Source organism: Homalodisca vitripennis, chromosome X (genome assembly GCF_021130785.1).
Source record: "Homalodisca vitripennis isolate AUS2020 chromosome X, UT_GWSS_2.1, whole genome shotgun sequence".
NCBI classification, from domain to species: domain Eukaryota; kingdom Metazoa; phylum Arthropoda; class Insecta; order Hemiptera; family Cicadellidae; genus Homalodisca; species Homalodisca vitripennis.
The window spans coordinates 71,560,099-71,580,225 of NC_060215.1; the positions used below are offsets into that span (position 1 = coordinate 71,560,099).

A 20,127-nucleotide genomic window follows, 5' to 3' on the forward strand; every position below is an offset into this window, starting at 1 on the left:
ACTCTGTATAATTTATCATGTCTGAAAAAAGTACGTCTATTGTGAATAGAACAAAGTTTATCAAATGCAGTAATATAATGGTATCTGGCCCCTAACATCAATATTATTTCCTTAAAGTTTTATTGTATTCATCACTTATCTTGTTTTTTATGTTAGATGAAGCAGTTGTTATTTAGTTCCAATGTTTGTTTATTTTAGATTTTATTATCCTGCTTTAAAAGTTAAATGGCAACCTCTTTGTTAATGACAGTAGATTAACGGTTTCCTTTTAGGTCCATCCATTTTCTAACGCTTCCGACAAATCATGGTTCTCACGACAGAACGGAATGGGGGAAATGCCAGTGTTGTTTATTTATGGCAAAATGTCAAAAAGTCCTTGAACACCACCAGCTCGGCACCCCAGCCATGACGCGTTATTCAAGGTTGGTTTTATACACTGTGGGACACGCCTATATAGAAAATAATATACACCACTAGACATATTAAAGTTTATTTTTTACCATATCAAGCTTCTCATGGTTTCAACAGTTTATTTTTTCCGGTTATGGTACATTGGAAATTTACTTTTTTGTCACATTGGTTACTTACGTGTCACTAAATATTTTCCGCTCTTGTTAATAATACTCATGCACTTTAACTGATAAAAATGGAAATTATATATACTAGATAAAACATGTGATAAAAATATCTGAAAATAACGAAACTTTAATATTATACATTCACTGTTACATTTCATAATACGCTTCTAATGGCAGTCTAGAAGAATTTAAACTTAAAAATCTGATCTTTAATCTTACCAACAATCTTGTTTTAACCAACATGTTAAACATCATATACTTATGTTTTTATGACCGTGGCGGTCGCGTCAGTGTCGGTGGTGTCCTCGCCTTCCCTCGCCGGGCCTGGAATACCCGGCAGTGTGGGTGTTTCCAAGGTGGTCTAGGTTTTATGGTTCATTTTAACGGTAATGTAAACCCCATAGCCTGTTGTTTTATGGTTTATTTTAACCAAATAGCCTTTTGTTTTACAAGTATTAAAAATAAAAAGGAATGGAATATAAAATGTGTTTTGCTCTGCAATATTGACAAAATCACTGCATTAGTGCTTAGGGCTTTTAGTGACCGTATTTAAATGACACGTGATGCTGTGGATCACCAGTTAAGTTTTGCGTCGAGTTTATCATCAGTGCTATATTTCTAAGATAGATACAGTCTCATTGACCTGATACTAAACCAGTTTAATGGCTTCTGAAAGATCTAACGCGGACACTACCAGAACTACAACAACGGCATTCATCATAGTTGTGTTAATTATAGTTACGCACTCCTAAAGAGACCCCTGTCTTGGGTGCAAAAGTGTGAATCATAAAGAGCATACCGGGGTCTTATCGCTGTCAGAAAACCACTCTCAAATCAATAAAGAATACAACTGATGGTACCGTGTAGCACTCTGCATCATGATGCTTAGAGTGATCACCGTGTGTGTCCCGTAGCCACTTTGTATTACATACACAACACAACTAATTGTCATAGTCCTCTTGAAGTACGCAGTAGTTTAAACGAGGATGAACTGAAAGTAAACCTGGCCTGAGAATCCACGGGGAGCAGAACTCAGATCAAAACCATCCGTAAGCAAACAAACGTAGGTTATGAAATGTTCCAAAACAACACCCAAATGGGACCAACAATAAAATTATTGTTAGAAGAGTTCTTCACCCCTATACCAAATGCTGTGCCACTAAAACTATGCTGTGTAAATGCCTGGTAAATGAAATCATGAATAAGACTTTAGACCTATTCTGTAAAACTATAGGTAGGTCTACATGTTTTATATATTATGTAAAAGTATTTGAGATTCTCTTCTAGATCTTGAAAAACATATAGGCATTAACTGATACCTCTAGTTTCATTTTTATATTATTAGAAGTAGACTAATAAGACATATACCAAAAACTTTAAAATTTTTGTTTTTTGTTTTAGTTCAAGAGAATTAGCTCTCATGCATCATCTTACTTCTCATGATTTGTTGACTTTTTATAGTTAAAATAACTTAAGAAGAATTAAGGATAGCAATATTATTATGGACACATACATAAGTAAAGTCCTAATAAGCGAAGTTTCCGCATGACAGAGAAAACACCTCAATGTAGGGAATTCCATGATCTTCCTACATTAGACCTACTTAAAGAATCAAGATTTTAAACATAAAAGTGATTGAAAAAATGTGAATAGCAATAAAAATATGTTAAATTATTCATGAACCTAACAAAATCGTATCTAACATTCTCACCAGACTCTCACTCCTACCCGAGCGTCAACCGGTCTACCAGAAAGCCAACCGCCCTACCCGAGGGCTTAACACCATAGCCTACAAGGATTTTCTCCCTTTAAGAATTTTAATGGTTTTTAAGACCTTTTATTATTTTCACTATTTAATATTGATATCCTAGATACATATTAGCTCTTTCCATTCGAAATATTTCGAAATGGTTATTTTGCGCCTAGAAACTCCAGAAATAATTCAAAGGCAATGATATTTGAAATTAACTTTCTTAAAATGAGATCTAAATTAGGTGTAATCCAATGGCTTGCAATTATTACAAATATTTTTCTTAGTACTATCGTCACTGTTCTAAATCTGCTTTAAAATTCCCGAATGATCGAGTACCTCGGATGTCAACGCAGTCACTAGTCACAAACACGGGAAGGGTTTGTTTGTTGCTTGGCATTGATATAAAAATACTAAACTTTCCCAGATCCTGTAATGACGTGTCGTGATCTTGTTTTCTAAGATATCGGCCTCGGTAGTGACACAGGAGTTCTACCAAGGTCACTCACCGCCGCCTACTCCCGACCTCCGCAGACTTTGGTGTCAGAATGAGTAATAAATAAATGATGCTAGTGTGATCCACGGCCCAACAAATCAATAATCCTTCTTTGTTGCAGAACTTGTTTGTTCTGATGGATACCTCATACTCTGGCCACGTCAGTATAGTATAGTCACTTTAACTATGTGTTAATAAAAAACTGATGATATGGAATGTGGACGAGTGACTGAAGATCTGAAATTGGTGGATTAAAAAGATACGTACTTAAATTATCATTAAGCCTATCACATCACCGCGCGAGCTCTTCAGGTCATATTTGGTGTCCACGACTCACTACGTTCCAATGCACATTGTACAGTATTGGCTGTGATATCTTGTACATAAAGAAGTTTGTTAAGAAAACTCCTCCTACCATTCTAGGACCTCCATGAACAACTACAATGGACTGCGAGCGAAACTATCTATCAGCTGTTAAGCTAGAAACATTGATATTTCTGAAGTGAAGTACAGAACTCCTATACTCTATATAGTTTACAAAAACTATATTGCGTAACAAGCACAAAAACTAGAAAGTAGACATATGAATGGTACTTTCGTTATTGTCTGTCTTGGCTTTTCAGTTATTAATTAAAATAATGTTTATGTGATAAAAAATAAATCTGAGGAAATCTTGATGCATTGCTATCATTAATATATGAACAAAGTAAAAACTTTACCATTGCAATTCATACTCATAGGCTTACTAGATATGCTAGAGAGAATGTAACATTTAAATAAACCATATGAAGGTAGAACAGAAACCTTAAGGTAACGTAGGTTATAACGATTTTGTAAAAGGGAGGTACAGCAAATATATCGACGCCATATTTACCATAAACTAATCGTAATAAATTCGCAGGTGAGAGCGAAAGTAACAAAGGCGTGGAAGTGTGCAATGGGTGGACTCGGGCATCAGTGTGGCCTTGGTACGGGCACGGGCTGCACGATCTCGTTCTCACTGGCCAACGGCCACACTCACAATGGGTGGACTTGGACACCTGTGTGTCCTTGATAGTAACAGAGGCTGCTTGATCTGGCTTACAGTGAGTCGATTTGGACACCTATGTGGCCTTGGTAGCCGTATGGATTGCACGACCTCACCCTCACTGGCCACTGGCCACATCACAATGGTTTCTTTTGGGGCCCGTGATAACAACATGGGCTAAATTATATCACTTTCCACCGGCCACTGGCCACATCACAATGGTTACTTTTGGGGCTCGTGATAACTACATGGGCTACATTATATCACTTTCACCGGTCACTGGCCACTGGCCACATTACAATGGTTATTTTTGGGGCTCGTGATAACTACATGGGCTACATTATATCGCTTTCACTGGCTACTGGCCACACGGCAATGAGTGAACCGAAGCACTTGTGTGGCTTTGATAGGGTCATGGCGTACATAACATCACTCTGGTCCGTACACTGAGTGGGTATCACAGTGGGTAACTTATATATCTGTTCCGCCATTAGCCATACTATATCACTATCATCGGCCACTGGCCACATTACAATAGGTGAACTTAAACACCTGTGTTACCTTAATAAGTGCCAGGAGCATCCACTCTCACGGCCACTGGCCACATGACAATAGATGATGAGTTTGGTAAAAATATGGCCCACGATAGCGCAATGGATTCATTTGGTTGGACTTTCCCGTCTGTATGACCTTGAGACAGATATGGGTTGCATGAGCTCACCCTCACCACAATGAGATAACTTAGGCCATTGTGCGACCTTCGTAGTAGCACGGTACGCCTGACTAGACCCTCCTGGAGATAGCCATTCCCCGCACTCAGCCATGAGATCAACTTGATGCTAAAAAGAGGTGATTATTGAGAAATCAGTGCTTATGAACAAAGTGTAACAGAAATTGTACTTTTTGAGACAAATTTTGACAATATTGCCAAATGGATTCGAAAGCAGAATTTTCTTATCTTCATTACTTTTGAGAATCTATCTCATTCACATACTTGGCCACTTTCGTGATGTGTAATCAATTCAATGCAGACATTTCGCTCACCACCTGAATGTTAATACTACATTCATTTTATGCAGGCCACATCAGGTTTACAATGCGCCTCATCTATGTCGAACACTGGCTTCAGCTACTGTGCTACAAACTAATGATTGATCCGAATGTGTCGTGTCATACACAAAAATATTACGCTTAAAGGAATTACCAAGCGTTGAGTCCTCAATTCGTGTTACAACATATTATTTACTTAGCGCAACAATATTATTTTGAAACAAGACAGATAGCACGACTGGACATCTGTTCGTGAGCTGCATGATATCCCTCTTACCGGCCACATCATGATAATCGGACTTGACTGTCCGTGTGACCTTGACAGTCACCTTTTAGTACATACTTTTGCTGTTTGTTAATTTATATGAACAAGGACGAATCGAAAATACATCGATATGGGATCATTGCCACGAGAAAAAGTCTTCATCTCCGAACAAAATCGCATCCCAATATTCTTGGAACTTCGTCTTTCCACTAGTTTGCAGCTAAAATTAGTGGCGAGATGGCGCCAAGTACACGTATGTTCAGTAACGGTCATTTGGGAGAAAACAGTCTGTTTCAACTGACACAGGTCCAGGCGGTGATTTAACTGACGCTGTCGGCGGACCCTCTAGTTACACACGTGATACGACACGTGTTCTGAGATACCTGTCATTGAAATATTCCTTGAACTCAGACACAAATTAGTTCAATTCAGTGAATATGTTATATTTATTAACTATTTTTATAATTTACCATTTTTATTTAGTTCTCTAAGTTTTAAACGCGCAAAAAAACTTGACCTTATATTTTTCTGTTTCTAGTTCTGTTCTAGTTTTATATGTTGTAAAGTTTGAAGGAAATTTACTGTTTGTGATTGTTCCATTTAGTTTTTGTTTACAAATTTATGCCTTTCTTAAGACGCAGTGCCATATATAATTGTCTAGTATTTACAAATTCAATTGCGTTTGAGCAAACATACTTTAGGGTGTTTTAAAATGTTAAGATAAATGAGATAATACTTTGTAACACACCATATGTCAAGATTCTTATCTTCCAGAAACATTATTTACACAGCGTACATTCTACATTGTGTATGTTGTCTAATTTGTATCTTACTGATGAGATACTTTATAACATATCATACGTCAAAGTTCTCATCTCTGGAGTAGACTGTATCGGTGTTCTCTAGAAAGTCCCTAATGTTCTGACAAATAATTTTGAACAAATTGAACCGCCATAACTGTAAATGGACCTGTCTATCTACGGTTAGTTTGAAACAAGCGTCGATTGCTCATCCGATTATCGACAGATTGAGTTGAAAAAAAATTGCGGATTATGTATACCAGCAGTAATTTTAAAAATAAACGTTTTATCTGTGAACCAATAATACCTTGAAAGTACAAATATAAAGTGCTCGAAAGTGACTTTTCTGCCTCTAAAAGATTTGCTTTTCAACTAGCGGAATACACGTCTGATTTATTAAGTGAAGCATAACACAAACTATCAGGGCTCACATCTTTCAGAAACTGTGTTTAAACATTATCGCGCTGCTCTGCTAAGGGAAACCGCTTTACAAATACTTGTTGTGGTTTACTGAGACGGTATTCTGTAACACATTATACGTCAAGGTTTTCTTCTCCAAGCAGATTTGCTAAACAATGACTCATCTCCAAAGTCAAGTGAATCTAAAGCTGAATTCTACTGGTTTGTTATTGCTCATTGTAGCTAATGAAACATCAGTTATTTAAATTGTATTCCTGTAATTTATTTAAATTGACGTACAAACGTACGTCAGTAATTTTAGTATCATTTGGCTTAAAGTTACACTGAGTTTTGAAAGTGTGTATTTTTTGTCAAAATGTCCCAAAAGATTATTAATACCTTAGACCCATACAAACATAAAACTATATGTAACACATAGAGTAAATACCTAAGGACTAAAGAATAAACTAAGTATATAAAGAATTTTAAATTTCTTTCAAAAATCCTAGCGAGTTAGTACCACTTCAAATGAGTCTATTAGATTTCTCAGTATTATCTGGGATGGTCACATAATTATTGTATAATTTGATACAGAAAATGGTTAGATATACAATTTTATATATAATATAATTTGATTTTGATAATATCTACTTAAGTCTACTGGTACGATACAACGAAACATATACCATTATTAGCAATATAAGATTTACTGATTTACATATGCTCACGGAACCATCATGTGGACACTAACCGCTTGGCAGTGAGCTGTCACAGTGTCAAGGTATGGCTGAGGCCTTGCTTGGCTGGTATGATTAATTGACTACACTTTACATTACATATCATGTATTCTGGGGAGAAATACGTCAAATATCAGTTCACTTGCTTAGGCAAAGGTAGAAAATTGTTGATATTAAATTATTTTTACACAGAGTTTTACCATATGCAAACAAACTTTTAGATTGTTATGGCTGAACAAAAGTCAGCATTTGTTTGATTACTAAAAATTGGCTTAATTTAGATTTCATAAAAACTTGGCAGTCCCTATATATACCTAACTATAATCCACCTCACTCTGCATTGTTATGTTGGAAATACAATTTCTAAAAATCTTTCTTTTGTCTACGTAAGAAGTAAGCACAATATCTTACTAAACCAGTGATATCAGATATTCGATCAAACCCTATTTCGATTAAATCTTCCAGATAATCGATTCAGTTGGTTTGAAGCGTTGTAGCTGTAAGTCCATTGAAAATAGGACAATGTATGACTATAACATAGTTTCCATGAGGGAAGAAAGTGTAACATACCGCAATTTCATAAATTAAACCTATGAAACAACCTTAAAGTTGAAGTTAAAGTTTGAAAGATCCAGTTTTATTGCAAAGCTATGAAATAACCTCTGCGAATGTCAGCTTTACGGTATATTTTAGATTTGAAGATCGGTGAGTGAGTGGAATTTGGATTGTACATGTACATATTCTAAAACTTGTACATAAACCCCTTAAGGATAACGTAAGTACGAGTATATAAAACCAATATTAATTTGTACACCAGTTTATAGCCACAGAAGATTAATTAAGACTTTTTAAAGTTCCTTCAATTCAAATCTTCGATATTTGAATCACTGTTGTGAAAAATGGACGTGTAATATCATTATTATGGACGTCTTAGATTATCCGAGATATAGATTGAATGGATGCTTTTGTCTCCTATGTGTAGTTTGTACTCCATGACAAGGTTGGATTCCATGATCAATGGCTTATTTGATTCTTTTACAGCTTAAGGATATAAAAGATTTAGACTTAATCTGCTAACAATGGGGCTAACCGTACCATTTACAGCAGTTTTTGGAAAAAAAAGATTAAAGATCGAGGGCTAACTCTTATCAAACTTTGTCGTTCGATAAATGGTATCTGACCAGCAAGATCGATCGTACATATTCTTTGCTCAAAACCAAGAAAAAAGACGCAAGGGGATGCGGCATGGTTTCACTGGAATAAAATACAGTAAGAATGAGCTGAGAATTTAGTGGCCACAAATTGTGCATTAGCGTTTACTCCGCCGATAGCAATCAAGCGTTACTGTAGATCTGAAGTCTACCGCTTCGGACATCACTGAGTCTCTCAATGGGCGATGCGCAGGTATACAAACACGCGTGCGTGACACAGTAAGACCGGTGTCACCTGCAATCTACAATGTTGCTCCAGCTGTTGACGTTGCGTCGTTCATTAGAGCTGTTCAGCTCCCCTATGGTTTACGAGCCTGATGACGCAATCTGGATGACGGGTTCCCGGCCTTGGCGGACCGGCCTCAGCTTGAGCTTGAGCTCGCAAAGATCACGTAGGTACTCGACGGAATGTTGCAAGATAGGAGCAAAACCTAACTAAACCTGGGACTCGTAAAAAGACTAGGGACCATACCGTAGCGTTAGGGTAAAGAAAGTAGGCTGGAGAACTTTTCATCGTCACATTAACACAAAAGCTGTACGTGAAGGCGATAGTGACCTTGAACTTAACCCCGGTAGAACAAATATTACATTTCGAATAAATTTATATCCTTTCTTTTTGGTCAAATAATTATGCGAGATTTTACAGATATGATGAATACAAATTCAAAGTTTAAGAGTTGTTTTAAGCAGTATACTTATTGAGTATTTCAACAATAAATACAAAACAGTTTGAGAATTTGTAATAAATAATTAATAAAATTGTTAAAAAATCTAAAAAATATTTTGGATACGTATAATCACATCTTTCAACTAAGCCACCTTCCGTAATTCAACTACTAAAAATAATGGTGTAAAAATGTTTGAAATTTAACACTGTGTTTATGGGAATAAAATCAAGTAGGCCGCCAGTACAGCCAACCGGCTCTTGACCCGTATTGAGACCGTACCATCTTATCGTTTTTATCGTTACGACAAGAGTCTCCTTCTCTAATACACATCTTAATTTTACTTTATAAATATTACTGACATTTTACAATTATATTGGAGAAGTTACTGAAATTGTTGAGGACATCAGCTTATAATGCCTACTGTTAACTTAATTACATTTAAACATATAAACCAATATTTAAAACATTTATTTTTGTGAGGCTTTACGATAGCAAGGCTATCTTCGTCAGACACATCACAAAAGTGTCTGATAATAAATAAATAACGTTATATGTAAAAATTCCGATTATACGAGACACATTAGAAGTAGGTACTGGTTTTACCAATTACTACTTGAAGGGATAAATTAACCTCAATGTTTATAACTTCACACTTCATGTCCGTCTCCGGTGCAGCCAGCCTACACAAACTTCAAACTCGAGTCCGCATACATTTTCCTCTATCGCAGTGCTTACGTTGCGTAAGTGGCTGACCTCAGAGTCGCTTGAGCGTGGAAAACAAAGCTCTTAGTTAATGGAACGGCGAACATAGTAAATTAAAATTAGCAGAGCGATCAGACGGAACATCCTTGAATTGTTATGCAATGGGAATTCGTGGCCTCGAATCCCTGACGATCTGTACCGTCTACTGGTAAGAACGTCTCAGAAATTAGACTGTATAAGTAATCAAATCATAAACTGTCAAAATGCAAAATGTATACCTCATGTAGAATGTCCTTGATCACTTCTTTGGTGTCTAGTATACCTGAGCTACGAACACCCAAAAGCAAAATGTGTGGGCTCAACTTTCTCCATATATAATTATTGTTTTTTGAATAGACTAAAGATAGACAATTGGAACTATTTCTCCCAACTCAAAATTTGCATACTATGATAATACCTCTTTTGCGTAATAAAACTTTGCGAATGGTACGAAAACATAATTTTGAGCATTTTATACCGTAAAATAATAAAACATTAAAGGTTTGGTGTCTTATTTCTTGAGATTGATACGAAGTACTATAACAAGATTTTTACTACTTTTGCACATTTATATTTGAACATAGTCACAGATATACGTTAAATTTTACAATGAAAAACAAGTACGAGTATTTTTTTTAATTTTAATAAATAACATACCGAGCATTTTGTATACCAAACATGGTCTGTGTAAGACCAATACCATGCCAAATTGTTATGTTATACCTAAAATACGAGTGAGGTTTGGATATTAACGTAGAAAAGACATTTGTAGAGACACATGAAAATCTAAAAATGTAAACACAATGTTTCAGGCATATAGAATATGTTTGAACGGAAAACCAGCTCTTAACTTCCTGTACATTAGTGCATATGATTTTGTCTAGTGCAGTAAAGCTAAATTAGATAACCATTTCTTAAGAGAAGTGATTTTAATTTAACAAAATGGTGTAGCTTTGGATGTTCGACAAAAACTATACATTCTATAAATGAGTCAATTTAGAGACATTGTTTGGGCATTAAAGTGTCCCAAATTTTCCATAGAATGTTTCGTTAAATATGCGTTATTGAGAAGGTAATTGGAGTTTTTGTGTGAAGGTGATTTATAAATATAACTTAAAATTACTGCAACTTTAAGGTCTAAAATGCAAAAAAAGGTTTTATTCCTTAGATTTACTTAACATAAAATTTTAATTGTTGTAGAGAGAGAGTATCAGAGAATGTTATTTCAAATCTCTACATTATGTTAATTTATTTAAAGTCTAATAAAAATACGAGGAGCATCCAATAACTGAAGAGATAAATTGACGTGGAGAAAAAGACGGATTAAAATAAACAAGTTAAATGCCTTTAATATCGGTGCGACTCAAATACACTAATGTTGTGCTCATATCATCAAAATGCAATTTAATTATGGTGAATCCACTTTAACATTCCAAATTGTTCAAATTTTATAGATGAAGGTGAAACAACTGCTAATATACATTCTAGAATGATTAAATTATATGACGAAACTTGTATGAACCAAAGAACAATTTAAAAATGGTACAAAAACCCAAAAAGACTGAATGAATCACACAAGAATCAGCAGAATAGTCATGTTGTCGGTGTTTTGAGAATTTGAGGTTTTGTTTTGTAATCATCTCGAAGATCAGTGTACAATGAATAATCATTTATATATGCTTTTTACAAGGTGAAACCAGCGATGAGCGAGAAATAACGTGGATACTACACAGGAGGTGTAATTCTCCAGCAAGACAACTCATGTAGTACTAAATGGGCTGGAAGGTACTACTATCTCATCCCCTTTGCAGCCCCAATTTAGCGCCAAGTGATTTCAACTTGTTTCGTCTACCGATTGAGGTGTACGTAGGAAGAACTTCCAGAATATCGAGGATGTCAAAAAAGTGTGGGAATTTGCTAAAACACCATGACAAAGAGTTTTATGTAGCCGGTAAACAATTCGTTGGGTCAGGTGCATAAATGTTGGTGGTGATTATGTTGAAGTCGTGTTTTATAAATAAACAGTTTTGTAAAATAAAACTTTTTCTTCCGGCTGATTTGTCCTTTTAGTTATTGGATGTCCCTCGTATTTTATTCCATTTCGAAAATAATACGGGCTTACGTATTTTAGATGTCTGTCAAATGCTATAAAACAGTAATTTTCAAATGACTGCACTTTCTTTTCTTTTAAGGTGTAAAACGGTTGTACTGGCTTATCATTCGTTGAAGAGTAGTTTTTAGAAGGTAATTCTTATTTGAACTATACCCTTGTAAGCTCACTGTCTCAGCGTAGCTTTAAAACAACAGAAGACACACGGTCCAATTTAAAAGAATTAATTTAGAGCTAAATTAAGGTCCTATGTAATTTGACGTGTGAGGTAACCAGTAATTTAGGGTCTGATTTAGGCCTAATAGATTTGTTAGTGGTCGCGAGGCCATGGGAAGGCAGGGAAGAAGACTCACTGGCCTTGACTGTAGGTTTAGTTCAATAATTATTATCGTAAATTAGTTCCAATCTGTTAGATTTTGTCCACATGCTCCTATCCAATAAGTAAGGAAAAATTTGATTGAATTTAATTTATATACAAATATAAATGTTAGCTATATTTGTGTTAAAGTTATATTAAATTTGGCGAATTATTAATATGTTAATTTTGTCATTATTGGAAGGCAGAAGGAATCGCAATGAGTAAATTGAAATATGGACCAAACGGTTTATACTGAGTTTAGTTGGTTCTATATATTCGAAATTAAAAAAAAGACTCCAAAGCGAAGCAATATTTGATAGTAATTTCAAATAATTTAGCAAATCACAAATAAATGTGAAAATGAGTTTGGTAATATTAAAATTTAAGCACTTTGTAACATGGAGATTTCTTTTAAAATGAACATCAGTACACTTACGTCATATGGGCAATATTTGAATAAGAGTGACCTATAAGTGTTATTTGGTTCATTAAGAACAAAATGATGACGCCGATATAACTTATTAACTGAAATTCATGGAAGTGTTCAAATAAGTGTGATATTTATTTAAAAAATCCTGAAAACGGGATACAAGTCGTCTTTTACGAAATTATATACTCACGTCGTGTTATAAGATCCGAATGTACACCATATCATCATACCTTCTTGACATTAGCCCCGTAAGAACAATGTTCCAAACATTTTTGCAGCCTTATTTTTGGTAGTAGTATTATGGGAGGTGTTTTAATTATAGACATTATTAATGCGCTACCAAATATCTTTATATATTTTTCTATATGTTACTGAATAAACAGCCAGCTTGCAAACGAAGTTGAATATAACGAGTTTTATGGGTAACATATTTTTTTTGTATTTTTGATGTTTATACACATAGTGGATTTCGCTAATATGCAAATGATATTTTTAGAATAAGTAAACACATTTAACGGTGGAATTTGAAAATGGTGAAAATCAGTGTTACCCAGAAATCTAATTATTTTTAAATAGTAAAAAATAACGGTTGCATATGTTTATTTTTAACGGTTACTGTGAGAATTTATGTTTTCACGTAGTAGTAGGACTACAGTAGAAATAGTGTCAGTAAAATAGAGTGGATGGGGGAATACCAACCTGTTAGGCGTAGTTGGAACTATCCTGCAATAGTGGTGGGTTTCCTTATTAATTAATTTTCATTTAATTATGACCTATCAGTCTCTCTTGATAGAAAGGCTCTAGAGACTATGAGAAATTGTCACATATAACATGTTCCCTTGGTCCCAAGAAAAATCGTATTGATTTTTAGGGTTAAAAGATCTAAGAAAAGTAAAGTTATCTTTGGCCCTTTGCAACAGACGTTAGTTTTAAACAAAATAACACATTCAACTGTGACTTTATTATTAAGATTAAGAAATAATTTTATAGTTATTCAGTTTTAAATGAGTTTACTGTGAGAAGTTTAGTGGAAATTTTACTTCAATATTTAAAACCATCTTTGATATAGCTACCTAAAACTAAGCACAATGTCGAGTCTTAGATACTTTTGGAATAAATACAAATTTGTAAAGTCAGACTTCATTATCAAGAGAGCAAATCAAAGATATATATATATATATATATATATATATATATATATATATATTTATGTAATATGTATGTGTGTATATATATATATATATATATATATATATACACATACATATATATATATATTATATATATAAAGAGAGTATATCTATTTAATCACAAAATACTCTCAAAAAAATATAAATAAATAAGTATATAAATAAATAAAACTAAATAAATCCCTCAGTCTGCTTTAGTTACAGCTGCTTATATAAACAATCAATTAACATTTATAAATACATTGATACAAATAAATGTGCTAAGTAGTAAGACCTTATTGTTAAATATTGAAGTTTGTTTTATTGGTGAATGCAATCTTAAATTATTGTGTAGATATTTCACATAAGTAAGGCATTAATGGTAGCTAACTGAATCACCAGACCAATATATATATATATAAAAATAAATATGTATATTCAAGAATATTATATATATAAGAATATTCAAAATCAATATATTTGAAAAGGGTGCAGTAGACCAAAAGACCAAACAATTATGGAAATAAACCGTATAAAGGTGATGTTAAACATGGCTTCAACCTTCAGTAAAGCCGGTTAGAGAGCCATGTTCCCACTAAGGTTTTAATAGGCCTCCTTCTCCAGAACAACTTGATCTGAATGGGCTTTAATTTAATTCATGAATTTAACGCATGTCTTACTACTGTGACAATGCGTAATTGTAATGAATACAAATACCTTATTAACAGCCAGACCACTGTAATCCTGTAAGATTAGGGGTCGTAATTAATGTAATTGGTTGGAGAAAGTGGCCGTTTGTAACACCTAAGGCATACCTTAGTTGTGTTTAACTTCACTCAGTCTAATTCAGCGTCCCGTTTGTGATTCCTTATCCTGTCTTCAGGGAAAAGGTTGTTGTTCTTTCAATTACAAAAAGTAAAATGTTAGAAATTTGATGACTGAGAAATTACAAGTTACATGCTGGACTTGTAAACAAACTAAAAGAAAATGTTGTGGTGTCGAATCAATCATTTAACCTGAGCACATTTATAAACACTAACCTCGCAATGATTATGCTAGTTAGTATCCTATCAGGTTCTTTAGGTCACAAGGGCAGGCAGAATAACACTGTAATATATGAATAACTGTTGTAAAAATCTTCTTTATAAAATTTTCTTTGTATTAAATGATGGATCTTATCCTTCGGTTTTAAAGCTAATAAACTAAATGAGGCATAATTATTTCTTAAACCTGTAATATGGTTTTACCTTCGTTATTTTTTGAGTGAATTCAGATTATAAATCCTGTGAACTTTAATTTCTTTTATAGCCTACAGAAGCTAAAATTGAGCTTTTGGGTGGGTGTGGTGATGTTTATCCAGTCAGAAATTGACCATGTTATCCATGTTACGTATGACCCTATTGTATATTAACTGTATGTACGGTTACTTTTTGATGCATTTATAATCCTATTGTAATACAAAATTTGAAATTTTTGTTAGACGAAAATGCACTTTGTGATGTTATGGTTACAAGGTATCTATTACCCTATCACAAATTAAACAGGTATTTATTGACTATATTTTATCCACATCTAAAGTTATCCCTGCAAAGGTTGTATACAGCTTTCAATTATTCCACATAAATAGCAAAATGTTAGTTTTAATACTTTTTACACGAAATAAATCTAATAGCGTTATACTGAAAGTACAATCTTCAAATTACCATCATTGTCATATTAAGTATAAAGTTCCAAAAATGAAGATTTACGTAGAACGCCCAAGAACAAGTTCGTTATAGCTTCTTGATACACCTTAAAAGACAACAGTTTAAGTCAGAGCTTGCCCACTTAGTTATGTACGGCCGTCAACGAACGTTTGATACAGAAATTAACTGTAGTTTGAACCGTAAGTTAAGTTCTCAGTAATTTGTTTTAGGTTTAGGTCTAACAATGTTTAAATCTCGGATTAGATAAAAAGTGTTTGAAAATATATTATTAAAAATATTTTTAAGCACAAACAATAATACTTTTTAACTTACATTTAGTGAAAACGATTATTTAATATTACTTAATACGTGAAAGTATTTTTAGGAAATACATCTAAATTATTCTCTTGATGACTAATTTACTTTATTTAAAATAGAAACTGATACAATTCCTGATTGAGGCATTTCAATCGAATAATAATAATTAACGACTTGTTACTAGTGGTAAGCCTGCTTTTCAACTATATTTTAATATGTGTCTGTTCTAAGTAAAACTAGTATTATTTTCATTAATATTGTAAACTGAATTTATGTTATCCTCCTTTTGAATACGTTACGCTCAATAAAGAAAAGCTTTAAGAATTGTAAGTTTTCTATATCATCTTTCATGGCCTTCAACGATACAATGTCCATAAAAGACTGTTTATAATTGGTTTGACAGGTTTTTTATTAGATTATAGTAGTTGAATAACTTTATAACATAAAATAGTATACATATTCCACTAACAGTGCATACTAATGTCATAATTACGGATTAAAAGGTGTTAAGAAGATAAGTGGAAACAATAAGTTCAGTATCTTCACACCTGCTGAATATTTATGATCACCTCACTTTTTATTGATGCTTAATGAATTGATTTAATAGGAAATTGATACTAAATAATAAGTTTCTTCGACTCCTTAGTATGAATATTAGCAATCACACTCCATTGTATCTAATTATGCGTGAAATTTCCATATTTTTCATGAGATTGCGGGATCTAAAAGCATTTTGTATATATTAAATTTTGAGAAACATTTGTGAATGAATTAGAATCATTAGAGTGAATGAGCGAAGATCTTATCGCTTTGTTCACATTACATATGATATTATACAAATATTATATTCCCTTACATCTGAAATTTAGTGGAGAATAGGTCTTTCGAAAATCAGAGGAGATGTCTGACTTAGGCATTCTAAAACGACAAATGTACGCTTGTCAATCCCAGTTAATTCGGTAAAAAACTACGAAGAGAGAAGAGACAATGACACAATATTCAATTGTCTTTAAAAGCTGGCGACGCTGCACAAGGCACCTCAGTAATTCTTCACATAGTTTATCTAACGTATCTTTAGGTGCATAGTCCCTGTATCCAAGGCTTTGAAATCCAAACAAAATAACTTATTTTTACGATAACAGGACTCAAATTGGGGAAGTAATTAATACCAAAATTTAATTCTATATCATATACTTTTACCTAAGGTGGGTCCAATCAGGTTTAGGTTGGGTTGATTTTTTAAGATTTCATAGTCAAATTCCTTTTCGTAAAGACACCACATATTCATCCCTCTACGAAAAATTATAGACTTTTAAACTATTTATTTACTTTTATATTGGTGACCAGCACAATTACGAAGGTCTAAAGGTATGGATGGATATAAATTGCAGATTAGTTTCTATTATAAGCAATAGGAGTAAGGTAATAAGATATTGTTAGTGAAATGTGACATTACAAAAATTCTACACTAAAAAACTAAATAGCGTATTTCTTACAAATAAAAAGATCTTACAACTTTTCGTCAAATTTATATATACCGAAACGGCTTCAGTCGTTTTTATACTGATTCTGATTTCATGATAGCCCAAATCATGAACTATTATATGCCCAAAATTATTGTGGATTAAATAGTTAATCAGTTTTCACTTTTTTAACAAAATTAATTGAGTAGACTGTGGCTTAAAAACAAATAACCCAACCCCAAACCGATTAAGTCACCTTAACTGTTTAGGTTCTACCATTCTAAGCATGTCAGTGGATATTAATATTGATGTAATAAATTAAAACACTTTTATTTCTCTTAGAAATTTCAGGGATATTATTTACTAGCAATTTATACTTCGATATGATGAATACGGAGTATTTTACTGTGCGTATTGGAAAATTAACTCATATAAAATAAAACCAACTCATGGCAAATACAAAACAATACGGGCCTATAATATTTATGAAGAAAACTTTGATTTCATTAAATTATTTTTGATTATGCAAATATAAAATTTTAGAAACTAAATATGTTTGGGTCTTTTCCTTATCTACATCACTAATGTGTCTTCGAACATGCAATTCTTCTTTTAAAACTGCACTATCTACTGCATTACTTTCACATATGACTAGTTGAGGTCAACATCCATGGTCTATCAGCTGGATGTTGGCCTTCCTTTCCGATGTTGTTCAATATCTGAAATATTAGAAGTGTAAGGGCTTTCTTTTCTACGAAACCTAACATCTACATCTCACAGATTCGGTGGTTATTTGACCCGGTAATTCTCCTACTCATTCCCCCCCATCCAAAAATATTTGTGTATATTGAAGATATTTGTGTAATCAATTTTAAACGGATGTAATTGATGGAATTTTTACCATTACGATCGTTCTGTGTCTGACTGACAATACTAGTTTTATCGATTTTATCTTATTGTTGTAACTTTTGAGTGTATTGTGTAGCCGATGTATTATTATCAATACATACCTTAAATAATAATGTACGATAATTTTCAAATATAAGACGTTGCGGGAGAAAAATAACAATCACTAACAAAATAAGAGAACGAAATCAAAATAGTAAGTTATTGTTAAAAACAAGATTTCTAATTTGTCATTAGAAAATGAGCTTGAATTTTTATCATGATAGATTTATAAAGCAAATTTAGAGAAAACATCTTAACATATTAAACTTTGTTATGTAATCAAATTTAGGTATTTAACACCCAAACATATTAAGAGTAGTATAAATATTTGTGTAGCCTAAAATTATACCACAGTTTTAATATTATTTCTAATTATTATCATTTTGAAATTGTGAGCACCAGAACAAACTTAATGTCATATGACCTATTAAACATAATTCATGGATTATTTGCGACATTCTCCATGCAGGATAAACGGCTGATAAATGTGTGCTATAATAATCGCAATACTCCACAATAATTTTGTGCAAATTTAATGTCTGCAATTTTTCTGATCATTTCCTCTTCCTCAAAGCGATATTACGTGAGACACATTTCGCCGTTTATCAATAACACAAGTTATGACTGATATTTTATGATACTCATGATTAAGTCATGCGCCAGTAAACGGCATAATTATTCATACTGCTATCACTTACAGCTTATCATTTTACATTCTCAGGGAACTGAAGTAATGGAGACCTTGGTATTAAATATCATCAGTAATAATCATGTTTGTCTGTATTCTTACATATTGTTTATGTATTAAAAGTGTATAATATTCTTGTCTGTAGTACTGTATGTGACTTGTCTTATTTTCCAGAGGATTTATGATTTGTTAGCAACTAATGTTGTTGTATGAAACGCTTTCATAGTCAGATACAAAAATACACTATAACTATTATCTTATTTTTCATTCTTAATTAAACTTAGTTAAAATAAACTATATATATATATATATATATATATATATATATATATATATATATATATATATATATATATTAACCATGTGAAATTGCAATAAAGCATTAAAATTGATATGTTTAATTTCGTTTGCTATTAATCGTATTACGCCACCGTTGGTGATATATATATATATCCAAAGTTAAAAAAGAACATGTTTTAATAGGTATTGAATTATTTATACATTGCCAATAACTCACAATATTGTAATTAAATGTGGATTAATGTGCTTCAGATTAGCGATATATAATTTATTATCCTCTTGTTTTAAGAATAAAATTAATATAAATTTGGGCTGAATATATATATACATATATATATATATATTATATATATATATATATATATATATATATATATACATACTAACCATTTAGTCCATAAAGTAGATAATTGCATTTATGTAAGGCGTTATGTAACATTTTATTTAACGTTTTATATTTCTCATATTTATTTCTCTACCATTTATTATCTTTGAATAAGCCAGTCAATACTTACAAGCTTCTGGAATTTTTTTAGGATACGGGTTATGAGCTAGTTCTGCAACAGTTTGTCCCGCAGTTGTCGTGGACCTACTTGTACTCACCGGTGACGATGTCGAGGAGCTGGACGTCAGAAGCTGGTGCCGGACCTGAGCCGAGCTGAGCGGTAAGACGCTGAAAGACTACTGTCTCTCGCGGTTCCTGGAGCCCCACCTTCTGGCATTGAGTCTGATCTTGACCAGCCACTAACCCTTCGCCTTCACATTGTTAGCTTGGTGTTTAGTTCCGGTTTTTGCTCTAGAACGTCACGGCTACTTACTTACTTGCAGCGGTTACAGCTGTTGTACACCCCTACACGAGATTGCCAGCAGCTAAAAACGGTCCTGTATTACAAGACGCTGACATGCCCTAAGTAAAACATCACCGTCGGGTTCTTC

General features: G+C 33.2%; 1 protein-coding gene across 1 annotated transcript in view; it reads right to left on the reverse strand.

Annotated features, from left to right (window-relative positions):
• Window positions 1-19,915, reverse strand: part of LOC124369179 (putative metabolite transport protein HI_1104) — an 82,439-nt gene extending 62,524 nt beyond the window's left edge. The window contains exon 1 of the mRNA XM_046826989.1: window positions 19,795-19,915. The gene's annotated coding sequence lies outside the window, so the exon portion shown is untranslated. The remainder of the gene's footprint in view (window positions 1-19,794) is intronic.
• Window positions 19,916-20,127: the final 212 nt, after the last annotated feature.